Raw genomic sequence first — 19,552 nt, 5'->3', positions numbered from 1 at the left:
CTGGAAGCGTCTCTGCAGCCTAGTCGGTGGCTGGCGGAAGCTGGGCGTGGTTAGCCTGGCAGCCTGGCTTTGCAACTCACCTCTGGGCCTCGTCCTCCAGTGCCTTCCCTCCCCCGCCAGCCCCCAACTGGAGGGGCTTGGGCTGCACCCTCACTGAAGACGCGGTTTTCCAGGAGCAGCGATCCTGGAGTGGACTCTCCCGCATCCGGGGGGCACATCAGCGCTCTCGGCTCCCCCATGGAGACACACTCGCTGAGGTCACGCGACCCAAAACCAAATGACCCACCACCGCGACAGCCGCATTGTTACTCCCGGGTGATTTAAAGGAAGGGTTTTTAGTGGTGGGTCCGGGAGGTTTTGGAGTGAGAGAATTAAGGGGGTGAGGCCCGAGGGAGGGAGGCGCATGGAAGCCGCCGCCTCTGACTGTCCTAGGGTGTGCCCAGGCCCAGAGATGATGCCCAGGCCCATGAAGGGAGTGAAGCGGAGGCTGTGCTGGAGGCGAAGGTCAGCGTGGCCTGATTAGCCTCCCACGGTGACTCGGGAGGTGACTCGGGAGTCCGGGCCCTCTCCTGCCTGTGGCGCCGTCCAGCCCTGGTCCCCCAGGCTGTGGCTGCAGCCAGTGCGTGTAAAAGGAAGAACCCCGTGATGATTTTCCCTTGGGGGAGATAAACCCGTGGAGGGGTTTGGAGCCACAGGGAAGGTGTGTGGCTTGCAGAATCTAAAGCTGCAGAGCAGAGAGGTGAAGACAGTCTCCCTCCTCCGTGGTCCCTGGATCTGGAGAAGCACAGAACGTGCCCAGAGTCTCTGGTGCCCATTTTGCCGAGGCATTGTTGGGGCAGGAGGTAGAAAGGTGGCATCAGTGGATGGGTGGCGTCCCATGTCCTGTGGCCGTCACAGGGCCAGTATCCAAATGGAACCCACGAATAACCCAACATTCCCAACAACCGAGGGTAGTAGCATTGTGTTTAAACGTTTTGGGTCTGAATCAGACAGTGTAGGGTTCCAACGCCCACTTAGTCAGTTTTAAATGGATTCTCTGAAAGCAGTCCCTATGGGTAGGATTGGGTGCAAGTGGTGAATGTGGTCCTGGAAGGCAGTTGTGGGGAGGGGATGTGGGAGGGAGGGAAGCCAGCCAGCGAGTGTTCATTGACACAGGTTTCCACTGTGGACAGCAGAGGCTCACACCTGCTAGGGACCCCCAGGACCATGTGCGGACCATACCTCAGCATTGTCTTACCTGGCAGGTGGGGAAGCTGGGGTCTTGATCCACTAACACTAAGCGGTTGAGGCTGCCCTGGGGGTGTTAGCCCCTTGGCCCTCCCACCTGCCCTCATGTGGGCTTGGCTGGGTTCCTGGGCAGAGAATGCCTCAGAGACTCGCAGTTGCTCTGTTGGGAGGATGGGGCAGCTGCCCTGGACCCTGCCTTCCCCACTGCCCATCCTCTCAGTTTCTCCTTGCATGCTGGCAGGATTCTGAGAGCTTTGCCCAGAGGTAATGTGGCCTGGCATGGCCTCTGCCTTCCTGCGTGGGGCTCCCTGGTCATGGAGTGTGCATTGCCGGTGGTGAGCCAGCGCACAGGGGCCTGGACCAGCCATGCACGGGGGCCAGTGGGGGAATGCTCCCCTTCCTCCCCAGGACTGTTCTCAGACACACTCCCAAAGGCAGACAGAGGAGCTGACTCAATATCCCACCCCACCTCTGTCAGCTCTGCCTCCCCAGCCTTACTCCTGCCCCTGGGTTCCCTCCGGGGTTGACAGCCTGCATCTGGCTGGGGTCAGGCTCTGCTATCTGGGGACTGGAGCCAGAAGACGTGGCAAGGGTCCGGGTTAGCAAATGGGGCAGAGTTGGAGGCCCAGGACGTGATGACAGTGCTGAGCTGTTTGCATTGGTGCCAGACTAAGGGAGACCTTCTGGGATGGTGTGGGTGTGGTTTTGTGGGCATGCAAGGCAGGGCCATGGTCTTAGCTGCATCAGCACTGTGCTGCAGGGTGAGAAAGGATGGGCGAGGCATCAACCCTTCAAGTGCATCAACAACATCCCCACATCCAGTTGTAGTCAGAGAGCAAAACTGTCGAGGACAGTGGCTGGACAGGCACAGGGAAAGTCCAGGAAGGTGTCACCCACTGACTTCTCTCCATGTGGGAGTTCATGGCCACAGTAGGGACCAGTACCAGAGCTCCTGGGCATCCCCAGCAGTTCCTTGCTAAGGGGATCATAGTGGCAAGTCCAGGGAGAGCTCTGACCTCAACACAGGGGCAGAACACTTGGGACCCACCCACAGTACCTTGTGATGTTCTAAGGACCATCGAAAAGGTAAAAAAGAAACTGATTCAGCCAAATAACTAGTTGTTTTTTTCTGTGCTACTATTGCAAAATGTTAGCTATTTTTTAAACTTTATATTTTGAAATAATTTTAGATATATAGCTGAGTTTCAGGCATAGTACAAAGTTCCCAAATACCCTTTATCCAGTTTCCCCAAATGTTAGCAACTTACATAGCTATGTGACATTGATGAAAACTAAGAATTCACCCTTGTGCAATGCCATTTACTAAATGACACACTTCAGCTGGGTTTCACCAGTTTTTTCACCAATGTAATTTTTCTATTTCAGAATTGAATCCAGGATGCCCTGCGTTATTTAGTCATCATGTCTCTCTCCTTAATCTTTCATTTGTCACTCAGTCTTTCCTTGTTTTTCATGACTTTGAACTTTACAACTGTATATTTACTAACTTTTAAAAACTGAGCTGGCTGAAAACTAGGTTGGTGGTTTTATTTCTGGGACTGTGCAGATGCAGCGATGATTTGGTCATTCTGGTCCAGGACAGTCAAGGACATCTACGGTTTTCCTGGGCATGGTGCATTGCTCAAGATTTCCAAAGCCAAACTGCATGTCACAGTTCTATGTACATGTGCCTTGATACACTTTTTGGACTGGTGCTCCTATGAAAACAGACAGCAGTAGGGTGCTAGGACTGCAGCTGAACTTGGTGATGGTTGTCCTGAATGCTTGTGCTTTGGTAGAAAGGGCCCATTTGAGTCCCCACAAACCTACTCACTCCAGCATGACACAATGTGGCTCTCCCTCCTCGCTCCTCTCTCCTCCCTGCACTTGTGTGGCTTGGCCCACTCCTCCTAGAGGATTCCCTCTTGGCTTACGCTCCCATGTGGGTGTCCAACTGGTGGCTCCATGCCAGTCTGGGCTGGGTGTGATGTTCCCTTCCGGCCTTATCACGCTGCCACACATGGGCGTCCAGGCCTGCCTGTGCCCCCTGCACAGACGAAGCCCCATGGCACTGACCGAGAGCAGCTCCTTGGGTTGCAGAATTGATTCCTCCATCTCCTTTTGGAGTAAGTGTTGCTCTCCACATGAATGGTAATCAGATTTTCTCTCCCTTTGATTTTATGTTCATTCATGTCTATTCCACCCAGATTCGCAAAGGAATCATTTACTTGTCTTTAGAGTTCAGTAGTTTTCGGCCGGGCGCGGTGGCTCAAGCCTGTAATCCCAGCACTTTGGGAGGCCGAGACGGGCGAATCACAAGGTCAGGAGATCGAGACCATCCTGGCTAATACGGTGAAACCCCGTCTCTACTAAAAAATACAAAAAAAACTAGCCGGGCGAGGTGGCGGGCGCCTGTAGTCCCAGCTACTCGGGAGGCTGAGGCAGGAGAATGGCGTAAACCCGGGAGGCGGAGCTTGCAGTGAGCTGAGATCCGGCCACTGCACTCCAGCCCGGGCGACAGAGCGAGACTCCGTCTCAAAAAATAAAAATAAAAAAATAAAAATAAAAAAAATAAAAAAATAAAAAAAAAATAGAGTTCAGTAGTTTTCCTAGCCTATGTCTTGGTGCTGGTCCTTTTGGGTTGATATTCTCAGGTACTCACTGTGCTCTTTCAGAATGTAGTTTCAACTCTTTTTTGTTGTTTTCTGAATTTTAAATTGTGGGAAAGTTTTTTTTTGGTTTGTTTTTGTTTTTGTTTTGCCATTGCAGAGTTCAGTATTTGTTCTACTATTTTACTTCGGGTTTTTTCTCTAGATACTTTATTACCTATATGCTGAATCATTTTTGCCTACTTGTCATTTCCTTAAAAGTCCTTTTTATTTTTTCCTTTATGTCCTTAACAGCTAAAACAAATTCCTCCTATTTCTCTCAGTGCATTGACTGCCTGTTATTTGCTCTTGTGTTCCTTCCAGTTTAGCCCTCATTTCTGAGATGATTTTCATTTGTCCTGAATTCTTTCCCAAGTCATCCTTTTTCCAGGTTTCCCTTGCTTCCCTCTTCTCCCTCCACGCAGATGCTGGTATCACGCAGGGCTGTGGCCATGGTGGTCGCCCCCACTTGCTTGTATGTAGGGCCTAGGGGGTGGGGACTGTATCATCTAGTTTTGTTGTGAATTTGTCCATGTGTTTTTGGTTTTACTATCTAATTTCCATGTTATTTTTGTGTAGGATTCAAGGAGATTCAAAACCCATATCACTGCTGCCATCTTCCTAGAATCTCCTTAAATCCTCATAGATTTGCTGACATTGGGAGCATCCTGAAAGCATCCCCATGCTAAGGTGGCTGCAGTAACAGGTACAATGAGAAATGATGGTGAGTCCCATAAATGCCCTCAATTCAACTTCCTCCCAGTACAACCTGACAGCAAAGATGTGCAGGAGGGAAGTTAGAATGATCTCATATGACTGTGGTTATAGTTTACTCTTGCAAATTTCACAAAAACATGTAACCACATGAACACATCCCAAGATATTGGAAAGGGCAGCTGTCCACCATTTTGATAAAGATTAAGTAGATCAGGGTATATCCATAAGATGTAATGGTATGCAGCCATGGAAAATAATCTTTCTGAATTTAAAAATAATCTTTTCATAATAATGAATGTGCATTATAGAAAATTAGAAAATATAGGCAATAAAGCATAAAGCAAATAAGAAAATAACACCCAGAGGTTATCACTAACACCTTAGCATATATCCTTCCACATTTTGACATACTTTGACGATGTTGCATGTAGAGTGAAAAAAAAATCAGTACAAGTTGCATCTACAATGTGATATTGGGTTGTAAAATTATGTATGTTTTGAAAAGTATTAAAATGCAATAGACCAAAAATGTTAACAGGGCTTATTTGTGGATCATAGGCTTAGTGGTGATTGTTATTTTCTTATTTCCTATATTTTCCACAACAGGAATGCAGACTTTTATAATCATTAAAAATGAATTATTTGAAAAAGTAATTATGGTGATTTCAGAAGTGAGGTTTGGTTGTGAGTGTGTGTGAAATCGGATGAACAGCGTATTTGTGTCTGCTGATTATGTGTCTGCATTATGTTATTTCAGGTTCTCTCCCCTCCAAAAAAAAATCAAATCAGATTGCGAATTTATTCCCTGACATTAACACGTGGCATTACAGGAGCATGTACATCACATGGTCAATTTATTGGCATGAGGATTATATCATCGGGGAATAAATGGGAAATTCTCAAGGTACTTTGTTCCAGTAATCAGGACTTTATTTATCTCTAAGCTAAAAGAGGGGATTGAATTCTTTAATGATGATCAGAAAATGCTTTTAGGAAGATTCCTTTCCTATTAAACAATTTCTTAAAGTTGCAGTAAATGTTATGTGGCCTGTCTATGCCCAAGGAAGCCTGTAGAGGGCTTGGCAGCACACTTTGCTTTGTCTTCAAAACCATTGGAAAGAATGTCACAGGAGTCGTGGAGGAAAAATAATTACAAAGAGGAAAAGGTTAATCAAGGGGCAGTTAACGTTACTGATGACATATTGATAAGGTTCTCCAGGCCCAGTTCCTTTTGGGGGACTTTGGCTTCCCAAGCAAATGCCACTTGGTGATATGGCTCCCAACACTGGTCACCTGAGTGTTCCCTACACTACTGGAGAAATTTAGGCCTTAAATTAAAATCAGAGTCATGCAACTTGATTATATTTTGGCAGTTTGATTTAAGTGCAAGTTCTTTGAGATGTAAGAATGTGGTTGGTTTTTAGTGATGTAAACTAAAAGGTCTGGTACTTCCAGGTAGCCCAGCCCTGGAAGGCCTGTAGGCTTCCAGTGAGAAAACTGGAGACCACACTCACTCGTCCCACTGCCCTTTCTTTGGGGCTGCCTGTGATACTGGGTTATTCCCCTCCCTGCGTGCCACTGTGCTTACCCTGTTGGAATATGATGGTGGACTTGCCAGAGGAGAGGACCATGCTTTTCCGGAACAGCAGCCCCCTCCTTACTGGTTGAGGCAGCCAGCAGGCACCCCTATCCATGAGCCACAGCTTAGCTAACGCAACCCAGTCCAGCTGCGTGCCCTCTCTCTGCTTCTGGGGAGGTTGGAAGGACCGGGGCATCCATGCTTGTTTCTAGGGGCCCTTACTGGATCTCTGGATCAAGACCTACTCAGGGCAGAAAGACTCTACTCTGGGTTCCATGTTAGGACTTGACGGATGCATCTTTACTCAGATGTAGACAGTGGACAATTAAAACTCTGACCTGAGAGTGAGCCACAGCCTTGGTACTCATAAATGCTCTGCTTGGTCCTTCACATTTGTGAACCATACAGGGGAAGCTAAGTTGTGAGCAGTGCACCTTCACAAGCAAAGCCTCGACTGAAATCTTCTTTAACAATTGACTGGTCACTCCTAGGCGTAATCTACCCCTTTCAGAACACTGGGGGCGAATTTACAGAGATCGAAGCCTCCTGATGAGAAATAGTGTCCACTCACTGGGAGAACTGAAATATCAGGGGATTTCTACGCAAATCTCACAGAGTCCTTCTGGTGTCCTAGGGGTTTGTTCACATATAAGGGACTTTCTGGTAGGAAGAGAGTCTCTTTACATTCTTCATTATATGATCCTGGTGGCTTTGTAGAGAGATGGTACAGCTGAAAGATCATGCCCTGGGGCGCCAGGGAGTTGTGTGTGTGTGTGAATGCTCTGTGACCTTGGGCTAACTGCTTAGCCTCTCTGAGCCTTAGCTGCATCAGCTTTGAAAAAGAGGATGATAAAATGGAGTCACCTTGTTTGACTTTTATAAATACAATGACACAAGTTGTGGGGATGGGAAGAGAGAATTGGGGAAAGAGAAATGAGAGAGAGAAAGAGAGAGAGAGAGAGAATGAGAATGAATGATAAACAATGTAAACAACAGTGGGGAGTGGACCAACACCCAGCCTGGCAAGCGTGAGCCCAGACAGCCTTCCCTCCTGGCTACTGGCAGCCTCTGCATGGAAGCCTGTCGTTGCCTTCTTAATGATGAGAGATGTTCTGGGGGTACTCCAGGTTTCCTGGACATGGGATCGTCTTCACAGCTGTGTCTATTGAAAGCTGAAGTTTCAGTCTCCCCGCTCTCCCCCTCCCCACCGGGTGACTTCCCAGGGGAAATTCAAGGGCACCTGTGACTGCATGGCTGCTTTCCTTTCCTTTACTCAATGCCGTCCTCTGGTGAGAGCCGTGTCTCATGCCAGGATACGTGAGGTGCTCCGTAGTAGTGTGTTTTCCCTCCTGGGTGGTAGTTTTATTTAAATTTGAAGTCATAAGGATCGCTAAATAGAACCATGAGGCAACCACTCTGGGCACCTGCTGGGGATATCCACAAGAGCTGACCACAGGTGCCCCCTGCATCCAGCAAGTCCTTGGCTGGACAGTCATGCAACAGGCATGGGGATGTGTGGCCGCCAAGCCCTCCAGGGCAGAACTGTTTGTAATAGTTCCAAATGGGAGAGATGGCAAATGCCCACCAATGGGGCAGCATGGATAAATGGATACCACACATCTACAGCGATGAGTGAACCCCAGCACCTGTGAGTTCACCAGCGTAATGTTGGGTGGAAGAAGCCAGGAGGAAGGGCATTCAGATTCTACGATTCCAGCTACACTACGTTCAAAAACGAACAGAGCTAGGCTGTGGTGCTGGAAGCCAGGACAGTAGGATCCTTGCATGGGGGGGATGGTGCTGGTAGGTTCTGGTAATTTTCTCTTCTTGATCTGGGTGTAAACATTTTGTGAAAATTCAATGAGCTGTACATTTATGATTGGTACATTTATGATTTTGTATGAATATTATACTTTCATAAAAACTACTTTAAAAATATGATTGTGAATTTTTTTTACCCATTTTCTGTCAATTAGCACTGAATTGCTCACTATCTAATGAGTGGTGCTAGTTTTGACTTGCTAGCTACACTGTCTTGAGACAGAGAGGGTTTTCTGTGCTTTGTATGACCCACTCTGGAACCAGGGAGGGACGGGGAGCACTCGGAAAACGTGTGCCGACAGATGCTGGACATCCCCGTGCTGGTGAAGGCACGCTCATTCCTCAGCAAAATACCCATGTGGGGTGTTGGCAGGAGAGAGGACAGAAAAGGGCAAAGGATTTGTCTCTGCGAGCGTTCCTGGAGCTACTTCACCTTGGCCAAGCCCCCGCCCAGTCCTCTCCTAATGTGGACAGACCAGGAGGCAGAAACTCGTCAGCCAAAGAATTTCCAAGCTAGGGGCTGATAAATGCTTGAATAATTTGCCCATGAACACGGTGGAGTCTTCTTCACTTGCCATCACGGGGGGCTAAGTACCCCAGTTTTTTTGGAGAGAATTGAGGGACTGTGCCATTGCGGTGTGAATTTCAAGAGATTTTAAACAGAAGGCGGAGTAACAGTGTGGTTTGGGAAGCTCTAAAGATAGTAGTCCTGGTGCAGTTTCTTCCACTAAAAGAGCGGGGATGCCATGGACCGGCTCACTAAATTCCAGTCCTGACACAGCTCTGCCAGGCACTCTCCACATCAGGGCAGATGGGCAGGAGGAGTTTACACAGCGATCTGGGGGCCGTTAGAGCATTGAAGGCTCCATTGCTGTCTCTTGTCTCTGTTTCCCACACTATGCTGAGCGCTGGGAACATGATGATGAACTTGAAGTAAATAATGTATATAGTGGTTTATTTCCAAGACATAGTGCCTTGAATCAGTTTAGGTCAGCAAACTACAGAAGAAACAGGATATACTAGGCCCCTGCTTGGAGAGCCAGTGCCTGTTTGTCGCCCATCGCCCCCTTAATTGCCCTCACCAGAACCAAAGAAGTTTAGTTTAAGATGAAAGTTTACTAGCCTGCAAAATAGCTCACTTTGTCTGTTCTTATCAGCCTGCCCAGTTACTTAGGTCATAAGTCAAATACTTGAGGAGCCCTTGAGCTAACTAGGATTGCAATGTATTGTGGCTGCAACAAGATGCAGCAAGACAACTCTAAAGAAAATGCCTAAAACCCCTACCCAACAACCAATAGGTGACGTCCAGGAAGACTGTGACCCCCATAGTACTTGGCATTTGAGGAACCGGGGGAGGGGCCTGTGCACTAGGGGATAACTTGCTTGTTGAAACTGTGCTGGGTGCGCCTGTCCGTCAGATATACGATCTTGCAAGAGTGTCATTAAGATTCTCACTTTTGCAGTTCTCCGGGTCTCTGAGTCCATTCTTTGGGTTTGGACGAGTGAATTTGTTTCTCATAAAGTGAAGTAGGTGTGGTTCCTGCCCCCAGGTGGCTGTGTCCAGGTCTTCCTTGGTAGTGCTCCCCTGGTCCTGGTTCTGCTGCCATCCTGTAGAATCATCTTCAACCTTTCAACCACTCAAATACCCTTGGTGTCCATGGTGTCTGAACAGCTCGTGTAAGTGCAGGCAGCCCTAGGGGCTCCATGCATTGGGCAGCTTGCCTTCAGTTGAAGATGTGGCTGTCTTCCCATTTCTCTCTGCCGATGCCAGCAGCTCTCCTGCATCACCCTGCTGTCCTACGACTGCGTTCTCAACACACAGCTGAGAGCGAGAGCAAAACAGCGTGTGTCCGTGATTCCTAATTTCTGTTGACATTTCTTGGTAACATCAATAAAGCAGCAGTGCTGATGTGAATGGATGTGAATGCCTTGGAAGAAAACCTTGGAGACAATACTGGAGCACGTTCAAATAAATCCTGTATCCCCAATGCTCTTCAGGGACAGAGCTGGCTCTAATTCAAAAGTGACACAGAGGCATTGGGTTCTGGGAGGAAGCAAGTCTTAGGACACATATGTATCCCTTTTTGTATATGCTCAGGAGAAATCTATGACAAAATGATTTATCAATAAGTCTAAAAGGCCAGGTATGGTGACTCATTGGCTCACACCTGTAATCCCAGCACTTTGGGAGGCTGAGGTGGGAGGATTGCTTGAGCCCAGGAGTTTGAGACCAGCTTGGACAACATAGTGAGACCTCTTCTCCACAAAAAAAATTTAAAAAATTAGCTAGGCATGGTGATGTGCACCTGTAGTGCCAGCTACTCAGGAGGCTGAGGTAGGAGGATTGCTTGAGCCTAGGAGGCTGAGGCTGCAGTGAGCCGTGATACCACTTGCATTCCAGCCTGAGTAACACAGCGAGATCCTGTCTCAAAAAAAAATGTCTAAAAGAACTTTTTTGATAAATATAAAAACTCTCATGTATAAGAAAGCATTGTGTCATAGAAATTGGCAGCTTTTTTCTTTCTTTCTCAGGGCTACATAAAATAAGAGCAGGGCTCCAGGAAAAGCAATTATGTGTGGTCCATGCTGCATACTTAGAGCCAAAAGTAGGTTAAGTCTCAACTCTGCTACTTTTTAGGTATATGATATCAGGTTCCTCTTTGTTTTGGGTTTTTCGTCTGAAAAACAAGGATAATAATAATGCCTCCCTTACAGGCTGTTGTAAGGATCAGATGAGATAATATATGCTAAGTCCTTATCACAGGACCTGACACCCAGCAAGCGGTGAATAAATATTAGCAACTTGTATTGAAACTGATAGAAATACAAAGATAAATTTAAAAATCTACTATCATGTGAGATTTTTAATGCACAGCTTTTGAAACTGACAGAGATCAAGAAGATAAAAATAAACAAAACTCTTGAATAACAGAGACAAACATCACATAATAGCTAATGGGTCTTTTTACCCACCAGTGAGTGTATATTATTTCAAGTATACATAGCAGAGTCACAGAAATTGGTCACGTGTTAAACTGTAAAGAAATGATCAACAAACTCCAAAAAATAGAAATCATGATATAGGTCACACTTACTGATTACGACATAATAAAATTAAGAATTGACAACTGAAGATACATATATATTCAGAAATAATAGTCTAGAAGTAAGTGTACAAAGATGCACATACAAGGTTTACTGCTAGTAATAGAAAAAATGCAAAACACCTAAATATTTTTCATTAGGGAATGGTTACAGTCATGGTGCAGCCACACTGTGGAATGCCATGCAGTGGTCAAAAAGAATGAGGTCCACTTACATACATCCGCATACAATGATGTCCAAGACGTATTGATAAGTGGAAAAATAATTCTAAGAGCAACGATATGATACAATTTACATCAAAAAATACAAAATGGAATTACATGTTTCATGAAATGAAATTCATTTCCTACACACACACACACACACACACACACACACACACACACACTGCAACGTAAAAGGAAAGCTGTGAAGGCAAGTCCTGGGCTGTGACTCAGCGTGGTTACAGTGATTATCTCTGGGGAGGGGTGGCATTCAAGGTGGTTTGGTTAAGGAGGGCTTTGTTAGACATTCTTACTGTGAAGATACATGCATGCATTACTGAGATTATTTAAAACCATTTAAAGTAACAAGGAAGGTGAGAAAAGAAAAAGTTTGGCCAGGTGCGGTGGCTCAAGCCTGTAATCCCAGCACTTTGGGGGGGCCGAGACGGGCGGATCACGAGGTCAGGAGATCGAGACCATCCTGGCTAACACGGTGAAACCCTGTCTCTACTAAAAATACAAAAAATTAGCCGGGCGAGGTGGCGGGCGCCTGTAGTCCCAGCTACTCGGGAGGCTGAGGCAGGAGAATGGCGTAAACCCGGGAGGCGGAACTCGCAGTGAGCTGAGATCGGGCCATTGCCCTCCAGCCTGGGTGACAGAGCAAGACTCCGTCTCAAAAAAAAAAAAAAAAGTTTCAGGTACCACTGTCCAGTGGAAGCGCAAAGTTTGCTTTCTATTTTTTCTCCTCTCCTTGCTAATCATTCATCCTTATCTTCCTCTACCCATGTTTACGGAATATTATAAACTTGACACAGCCACTCACAGTTTCCATACAATGTCTTATCTCCCTCTCTTTGTGATCACCAAGTCTCCCAGGTGGCTGCCAATGGTTCTGGCCTCCTTGAGCCACACTCTCATGCAGTCCTTTCCACATTCAATCAGGGCTGGCCTCTGTGTCCAGCAGAATGTTGATGGGTCAGAAAAGGCACTTCAGCTCCCACCTTGCTCTCTTGGGTGACTCATGCTGGGGGAAGCCAGCCACATGCCAAAAGGACGACCAAGCAACCCTGGGGAGGCCCATGCAGAGAGACGCTATGGCCTCCTGCCAGCAGCCAGCACCAGCTCAGCAGCCAGTGAGGGCTGCCTTGGCAGTGGATCCCCCAGTCACAGCAGAGCCTTCAAATGATGGCAGCCCAGGCTGACATCTGACTGCAGCCCTCTTAGTCTGCTTTGTGCTGCTATAACAGAATTCCATAGACTGGGCAATTTATAATCAACACAAATTTATTGGCTCATGGTTCTGGAGGCTGGGAAGTCCAAGACTGGGGGCAAGGGCCTTCTTGCTGCATCATCCAATGGTGGAATGGCAAAAGGTGGGAGAGGGGAGGGAGAGAGAGACAGAGAGAGGGAGGATCAAACTTGTTCTTTTCTAACGAATCCACTCCTGAGATAGCAAACCCATTCCCATGGTAACAGAATTAATCCATTCAAGGGAGCACAGCCCTCACAGTCTGACCACCGCTCAGTAGCCCCTCCCGGCACTGTTGCACTGGGGATTACGATTCCAGCACATGCTTTCCAGGGGCCACATTCAGGCTGTAGGCGACTCCAAGTCAGAATCACCCAGCCAGACCGTTAGTGAATTCCTGACCCACAGAAACTGTGAGAGATGATAAATGATTGTTGCAGTTTCAGACCACAAAGTCATGGACATTTAGCTATGCAGCATTAGGTAACAGCTAATTACTGGCCTACTAATCAGTCTTTTTCTGCTCCGGATACCCTCTCTATGCCATTGTTTCTCAGGTCTGGGGCCTCTGGTGACTTTAACAGGTAGGTCTGTGTGCTCCCCATCTTCCTGCTTGGCCTCAGACGCCCACTTCCCTGGCTTCGTCTGCTCCCTCTCTCTCTGCTTGCCCACCTCTCTCCTCTAGCCTCTGTGGTGCTCACTCCCCCTCTGTCCTGCTGGCTCCCTGCTGGATGAGGAGGCTCGCCAGCGAGTGTGTGGTCTGCCTGAGACTTCCGTGGGGCTCGCAGCAGTTCTGTAGGCTGAACCCAGTGCTGTTTTTGTAGCTGGACAAGGGAACCCCGGCACCAGATGAGGATGCGGCCTTTTTTGTCCTCAGAACCTAATTCTCTTTTTCTTTTCTAAGAGACAAACCAGCCTAGTGGGACGTTATCCTGACACAGGGACCAGACCAGCTCTGGGGAAAGGTGAGGGCCGTCCTTTATGGCCAGGCATTTCCTAAAATGTGTTTGGTTATTTTATGGGGTGAATTTGTGGGGAATCTCCCATGTAGCCGTGGAAGCCGTGTCCCTCACAGCCTAGAAACAAAGATGTTCAGGTCCGGTTTGCCTGCCAGTCTGCCACGTGGCTAGAAAGTGACTGTCCCAGGTCTGCTGTGAGGAGTGGCCTGGTTTATGGGAGGGGGTCCTCTCCAGAGCACCTCTAGGGGAGGACAGGTGAAGCCTCCTCTGTGGCAGGGATGCCCACCTCAGCCCACTGTGGGCAACTGAAAGACACATTTGAATGGACAACTTGGAATCTCAGAGCTGGAAGGGACCCTGAGAAGCTGCCCAGAATTTCAATGCCTCCATGGAGTGGAAGACAGCCTCAAGAAAAAGAAACGAGATAGCACTTGTGTGTGTGCACTGGACAGTCTCCAAAGCGCAGTGTTGAGCAAATGATGCAAAGTGTGGGAGGTGTGTGTGGGAGCTGCCATTTGTGTAAACAAAGCAAAGGATGCACTTGTTAGTAAATGCACGAACTACCTCTAAAGCACGCACAGGCTAGCTGCCTCCAGGAGGGGCGACACAGGCAGAGGTGGGGGTGGGAGGGAGACTCGCTGCCAAATATCTTTTGTAATTTTAAACTTGAACCATCTGCATGTATTTCTTTTCCAAGAATAAAATTAAAACATACAATACACAAATCTATCTACTTTACCCTCCCATTTTCCTGATGATTGAAATGGAGACTAGAGAACGGCCGATGGTGAGCCATGGGGTTGGCACTGGAATACGGGTCTTCCAACTTCCTCTCTCTTTGTCATCACTTGTCAGGACCTTCTGGCGTGTCTACTGGCTCCTTGCACCTCGTGTTCCATGGGGATGACCTAGGTGGTAGAATGAGGAGGGGCCACTCACAGGTAGAGCTAGGAGGAGGGCTTTCTGAAGCTCCCCATTCGGGCTGCGAAGACTTCATGGATGTGTGCGTCCATTAGGAGGGGTAGGCCTGAAGCGTGAGGCCTGAACTCACACAAAAAGCCAGTCTTCCTCTGCAGAGGTCAGACTGACCGTGCTCCTGAGAGGGGTTTTGGGGGTCGTATGCAGTGGGGACATTTTCGGAGCCCATACCATTTCCATCTGGTTGTGCTTTACACGCTTTCCATTCTCTTTCCAGATCCAGTGAGGGAAACGCTATTTCATAAATTCAGATGCTGTATCCCTTGCTGACCATTTCTTGCTTTTATCTATTTGGGCATCAACTTGGTCCTCTGGTCTCTCCCTGTAGATGCCTCCCTTTTTTGAAGCCATTGTCCACATGGCCTGAAAAACACAGTAAGTAACATGACATGGTTAGTACCTGAGCCATTGTTACAGAGACCCACATATAGAGTTTTCTAATGACTTTCTTCCTCTCAGGTCTGTGTTTTCAGTTTTTCTAAAATGGAGGGTTTAGGTATCTCTAATGACTTTTACTCCATTTCATGATGTTTATCAGGCATCTGTTTTGTGCCAGACACTGTGCACTTACACTGACAACATTATTATTATTTTTTTAAAAGCACATTTACCATCTCTATTTCACAGAGAGGGAAACTGAAGCTCAGAAAGGCTGAGTGGTTTGCTCATGGAACAAACAGCGTGCAAGCAGCATATGCCCACAATCGCCATGGTCTCAGCCACTCCTCTGGCACGCATGGAGGCTCTTCCTGTTTCTATACACCTGGCTGGAGGCCTCTCAGGGTACAAAGCACCTCAAAGGAAGGTGCCTGGCTCAGCGGGGATGCAGGGGCTTCCTGGAGGAGGGGACTCTTGGCCAAGGCTGGAACCATGCACAGGAGTCAGGAAGGAAAGAAAGAGGAGGGGGCTTCCAGGAGGGCAGACTGGAGTGGGCGGAGAGTGTGGCCTCTGTGGGGTTAGGTGAGGCTGGAATGGGGGAAATAACAGAGGGGAGCTAAGAAATGTGAGTTTCATCCAAAGACGAGGGGGAGCCACAGGGGGTTTTGAGTAGGGGAATAGAGGGGTCAGCTGGTCTTGAGATGGTCCCAGCAGGCAATGACCAAGTGCAGGGAGACTGTGGGAGACACCATGGATTCCGAGGGAGAGGATGGGGCCTGCAGCGGGCGGTAACCCTGGGCTGGGAGGAGGCACGGCCCTAAGAATTGGTTAGGAGGGGATGTGGGGACTAATTGCATGTGGAGTTCAGGGAAAGTTCAGGTAGGCACCCCATTCCTGGTGTAGGTGGGGAGAAGTGACCCAGCAGAGGTGGCGGGTGGACTTGACCCCTGGGCTGAGCTGTTTGTGCTGAGCAGGCATCTGGATTCCAGTCGGGACTCAGGACAGAGACCAGACTGCTGGTCTGGGTTTGGGAGTCACCAGCAGGTGTGGTGAGCCCAGCTGAACATTTTGGAATGGATGAATATGCCCAAGAGGAAGTTCAGAGGGTCAGGAGAGAAACAGGCCCAGGGCAGGCTCAGGCAGTGCCAACTGTTGGGATCTCATCGTGCAGCTTCAGCTGCAGGAAGCTTGAAGTGCGGGGCCTGAGTGGAGCAAGGGCAGTGCAGACTGAAGGAAGGAAAGTGTGTGGCCAGGGCGGGACCCAAGACCAAAGGAGACTCTACTTACCAAGGATGGGGGCCTCCTCGGCCTGAGCTGATGCTGACTGGAGGGAGGCAAGAAGGAGGAGGAGGGATCCACGCAGGTCCCTGATGCCCTCTTTCTTGTCACAGCATCAAGGCCAGAGAGGCCCAGCTTCAGAGGCCGCTTACCTCAAAGCCTTTGACCCCCGTGCTGTTTCCACTCACTCTGCCTAGGGTGTGGATCTTGTAAACTAAAAGGAAGATCCTAAGCCCCCCACCCACCGAATGGATCCCCTCATGGCCAAGGGGACCCCAGAGAAAGAATTAAAAAGCTGAGTTCCCAGCCATGATGGGGCAGGAGGTCGGACATGCCTCATTTTCCCCCTACCTTTTGTGGTTTAGACACAAGTGACCAGCATTTGTGTTGAAATAGAGATCATAAGACTGACAGAACAGATTCTGTGTGGCAGTAAGATGTTAAATCATAAACTGGATTGACCTAAGACCATTCCAGGTGAGGGGCAAGTCGTGTGCCCTCCACTTAAAGAATAAATGGTGTCCTAACTGCCACAGGTTTTTCTTTTTCTCTAGCAGTAAATAAACACTGGCTTTGAGATAAGCGATATTCAAACAGTTACAACTTGTCCAGCTCACAAATACTGCCTAGCTGACCTCCTGTTCCACCAGTCATAACTACAGCTTTCACTGGACAGGAGATTGATTTTCGTAACTTTCTCCTGATCAAAAGGCCACTGACTATGGACTGGTCCTAGCCAGTTTACAGAGGCTGTGCTGGTGTGCCCTGTGTCCTGGAAAGATGTATGGCCTTTGATGTATAGGACCTAATTGTAATACATTTCAATGTTAAGTTTCTACCCTAAAGTGAACATGGGCCATTTGTTATATGCATGTTTGTTCAATATGCATGCATCAGGACCATTCTCATAAATATTCATAGCTACCCTTGTCAGCCATTGAATATGTATGTTTAGCCAGCCTCTTCAACATGAAGCTCCTCCTGCTTGTCTCCTGCTTGTCTCTGGTCTTTGCCGGAGGCCGTGCTTCCCAGCCTGCAGGATGACCACCTTCAGGCCATAACTCTTGATAAAAAACAGTCTCTTCTTTCCAAACTTATACTTGTGTGATTTCTTTTTTTTTTTTTTTGAGACGGAGTCTCACTCTGTGGCTCTGTGGCCCAGGCTGGAGTGCAGTGGCCGGATCTCAGCTCACTGCAAGCTCCGCCTCCTGGGTTCACACCATTCTCCTGCCTCAGCTTCCCGGGTAGCTGGGACTACAGGCGCCCACCACCTCACCCGGCTAGTTTTTTGTATTTTAGTAGAGACGGGGTTTCACCGTGTTAGCCAGGATGGTCTCGATCTCCTGACCTCGTGATCCGCCTGTCTCAGCCTCCCAAAGTGCTGGGATTACAGGCTTGAGCCACCGCGCCCGGCCTACTTGTGTGATTTCTCAGTTGATGACCTGAACCCTCTTCAGCCCACAGGGAGGCAGGCGCTGCACTCCAGCTGGCGGCACCACGGTTGTCCTAAGATTATGTGCAGACATTTCTGCTTTGCTCTCCTGTAGTATAAACATGGGAGAAACTGGCTGACCCTACAGAGACGAGAGTCTCCTGCCAGGGAGGACCCAGGTGTGAGGCAGCTGCAGGGACGGAGGGCCTTGGCTGTGAGGGCTGCTTCCAAGGTCAGCAGGCAAAAGCGTTAAAGGCCCCTGAGCCCTAGCCCCCCAGCACCGTCTGCCTCTTGTGAACACTCTGGTTCCTGAGCCCCAGCCCCCCAGCACCGTCTGCCTCTTGTGAACACTCTGGTTCCTGAGCCCCGGCCCCCCAGCACCGTCTGCCTCTTGTGAACACTCTGGTTCCTGAGCCCCGGCCCCCCAGCACCGTCTGCCTCTTGTGAACACTCTGGTTTCTTAGGGAAACCTGTCACTGGCACAGGTAGTCCCCGATGCTCTGGCTTTCCTGGAACAGCCCGACTTTTATAACATGTTACATTTTTCTGTAGGATTAGGTTCATCGGCTGTATAACCAAATGTGATGTATTTCTGTTTCTACACTAAATGAGATGTATTTCTATTTCTACGTAACACTTCGTACACAATGTTTTTATGTTAACCAACATGATTGAACCAGAAGCTCTCCTTGTCTGGATTATGTGTTGACTTTGAGTCTTGGTCCTTCTACACCTTCTAGATCCTTTGGGACCTCTGGCCCTGGAGTTCTAGACATACCCTTGCTTGTGCTCTGGTCTGAGTGTTGGTGCCCCCATAACAGCGAGAGAAATGGAACATAGCTGACTCTGTCTGGCTTCTACCCTCACCGGCTGTCTTTGCTCATTCTTGCACATGGGCCAAGCTAACTATGAGAGGAATTTGGTTAAACTAAAGCAAGGATGACAATAGTTCCTTTATAAAACTAACCCCCAAGGAGATAAATAGGGTGCACACACAAGTAACAATGTTGTGTTAAGGATTTATAGGAGGATTGCAACCTGACCAAGGACAAAGACACTTCACAACCTCCTCAGATCCTCATTGCTTCCAACACGTCTGTGGTCATCGGTCACCTCCTGACCTCAACCCCCTTCTTGTTCCCCCATTCCTCAATGTAAAAAGAAGCTTGGGATTCACGCCTTTTAGGATGGTGCTTTAGGACACTAGTCACCATCTTCTTGGTTTGCTGACTTTCTGAAATAAGTGACTTTCTTTGCCCTAGCTCCTTGCTCATGACTTATTGGCTGCCATGTGGTGAGCAGAGTGAGTTTGGACTCAGATACACCCCCACCCCGCAAATTCATATGCTGGAACCTAATACTCAATGTGATGGTATAGAAGGTGGAACTTTAGGAGGTGATTAGGTTATAAGGATTTCCCCCTCCCCCATGAATGGGAGTAGTGCCCTTATAAAAGAGGCTCCAAGGAGCCTCTGGCCTCTTCCACCATGTGAGGACACTTAGAAGGTACCATTTATGAGGAACAGGCTCTCACCCACACTGAATCTGCTCGTGCTCTGATCTTGGCTTTCCCAGTCTCCAGAACTGTGAGCAATAAATTCGTATTGTTTGTAAATTACCCAGGCTAAGGTATTTGTTATAGCAGTCTGAACGGACTAAGACAGTCTGAATCTTTAGGCCATTTTAGCACATGCCTTTTGGTCCCTGCTCTGACACCCTGCTATCCCCTTTTTGTGTAAGGGTGTGTCCTTCCCAAGTGCTGTGGGGGCTTAGGCCTCACTCCTGCCACCTGCTCCTGGACCCCTCTGGGAGCAGAAGCTGCCTGGCCCAGAGCTACAATTTTTACCTCTCCGACTGCCTGTGGCCTCTGAGTGCCAGGAGGGGTGGGTGGAGAAGTGGGTGGGTGGGGTACAAAGTCCCTGCCTCCTCCTTTCCCTCTCTTCTGGTGAGCACCCTCCAATAAACCACATGCACGTGA

Source organism: Trachypithecus francoisi, unplaced genomic scaffold (genome assembly GCF_009764315.1).
Source record: "Trachypithecus francoisi isolate TF-2019V2 unplaced genomic scaffold, Tfra_2.0 Lachesis_group21, whole genome shotgun sequence".
Classification (NCBI taxonomy): Eukaryota; Metazoa; Chordata; class Mammalia; order Primates; family Cercopithecidae; genus Trachypithecus; species Trachypithecus francoisi.
This window is presented reverse-complemented; position numbering follows the sequence as displayed.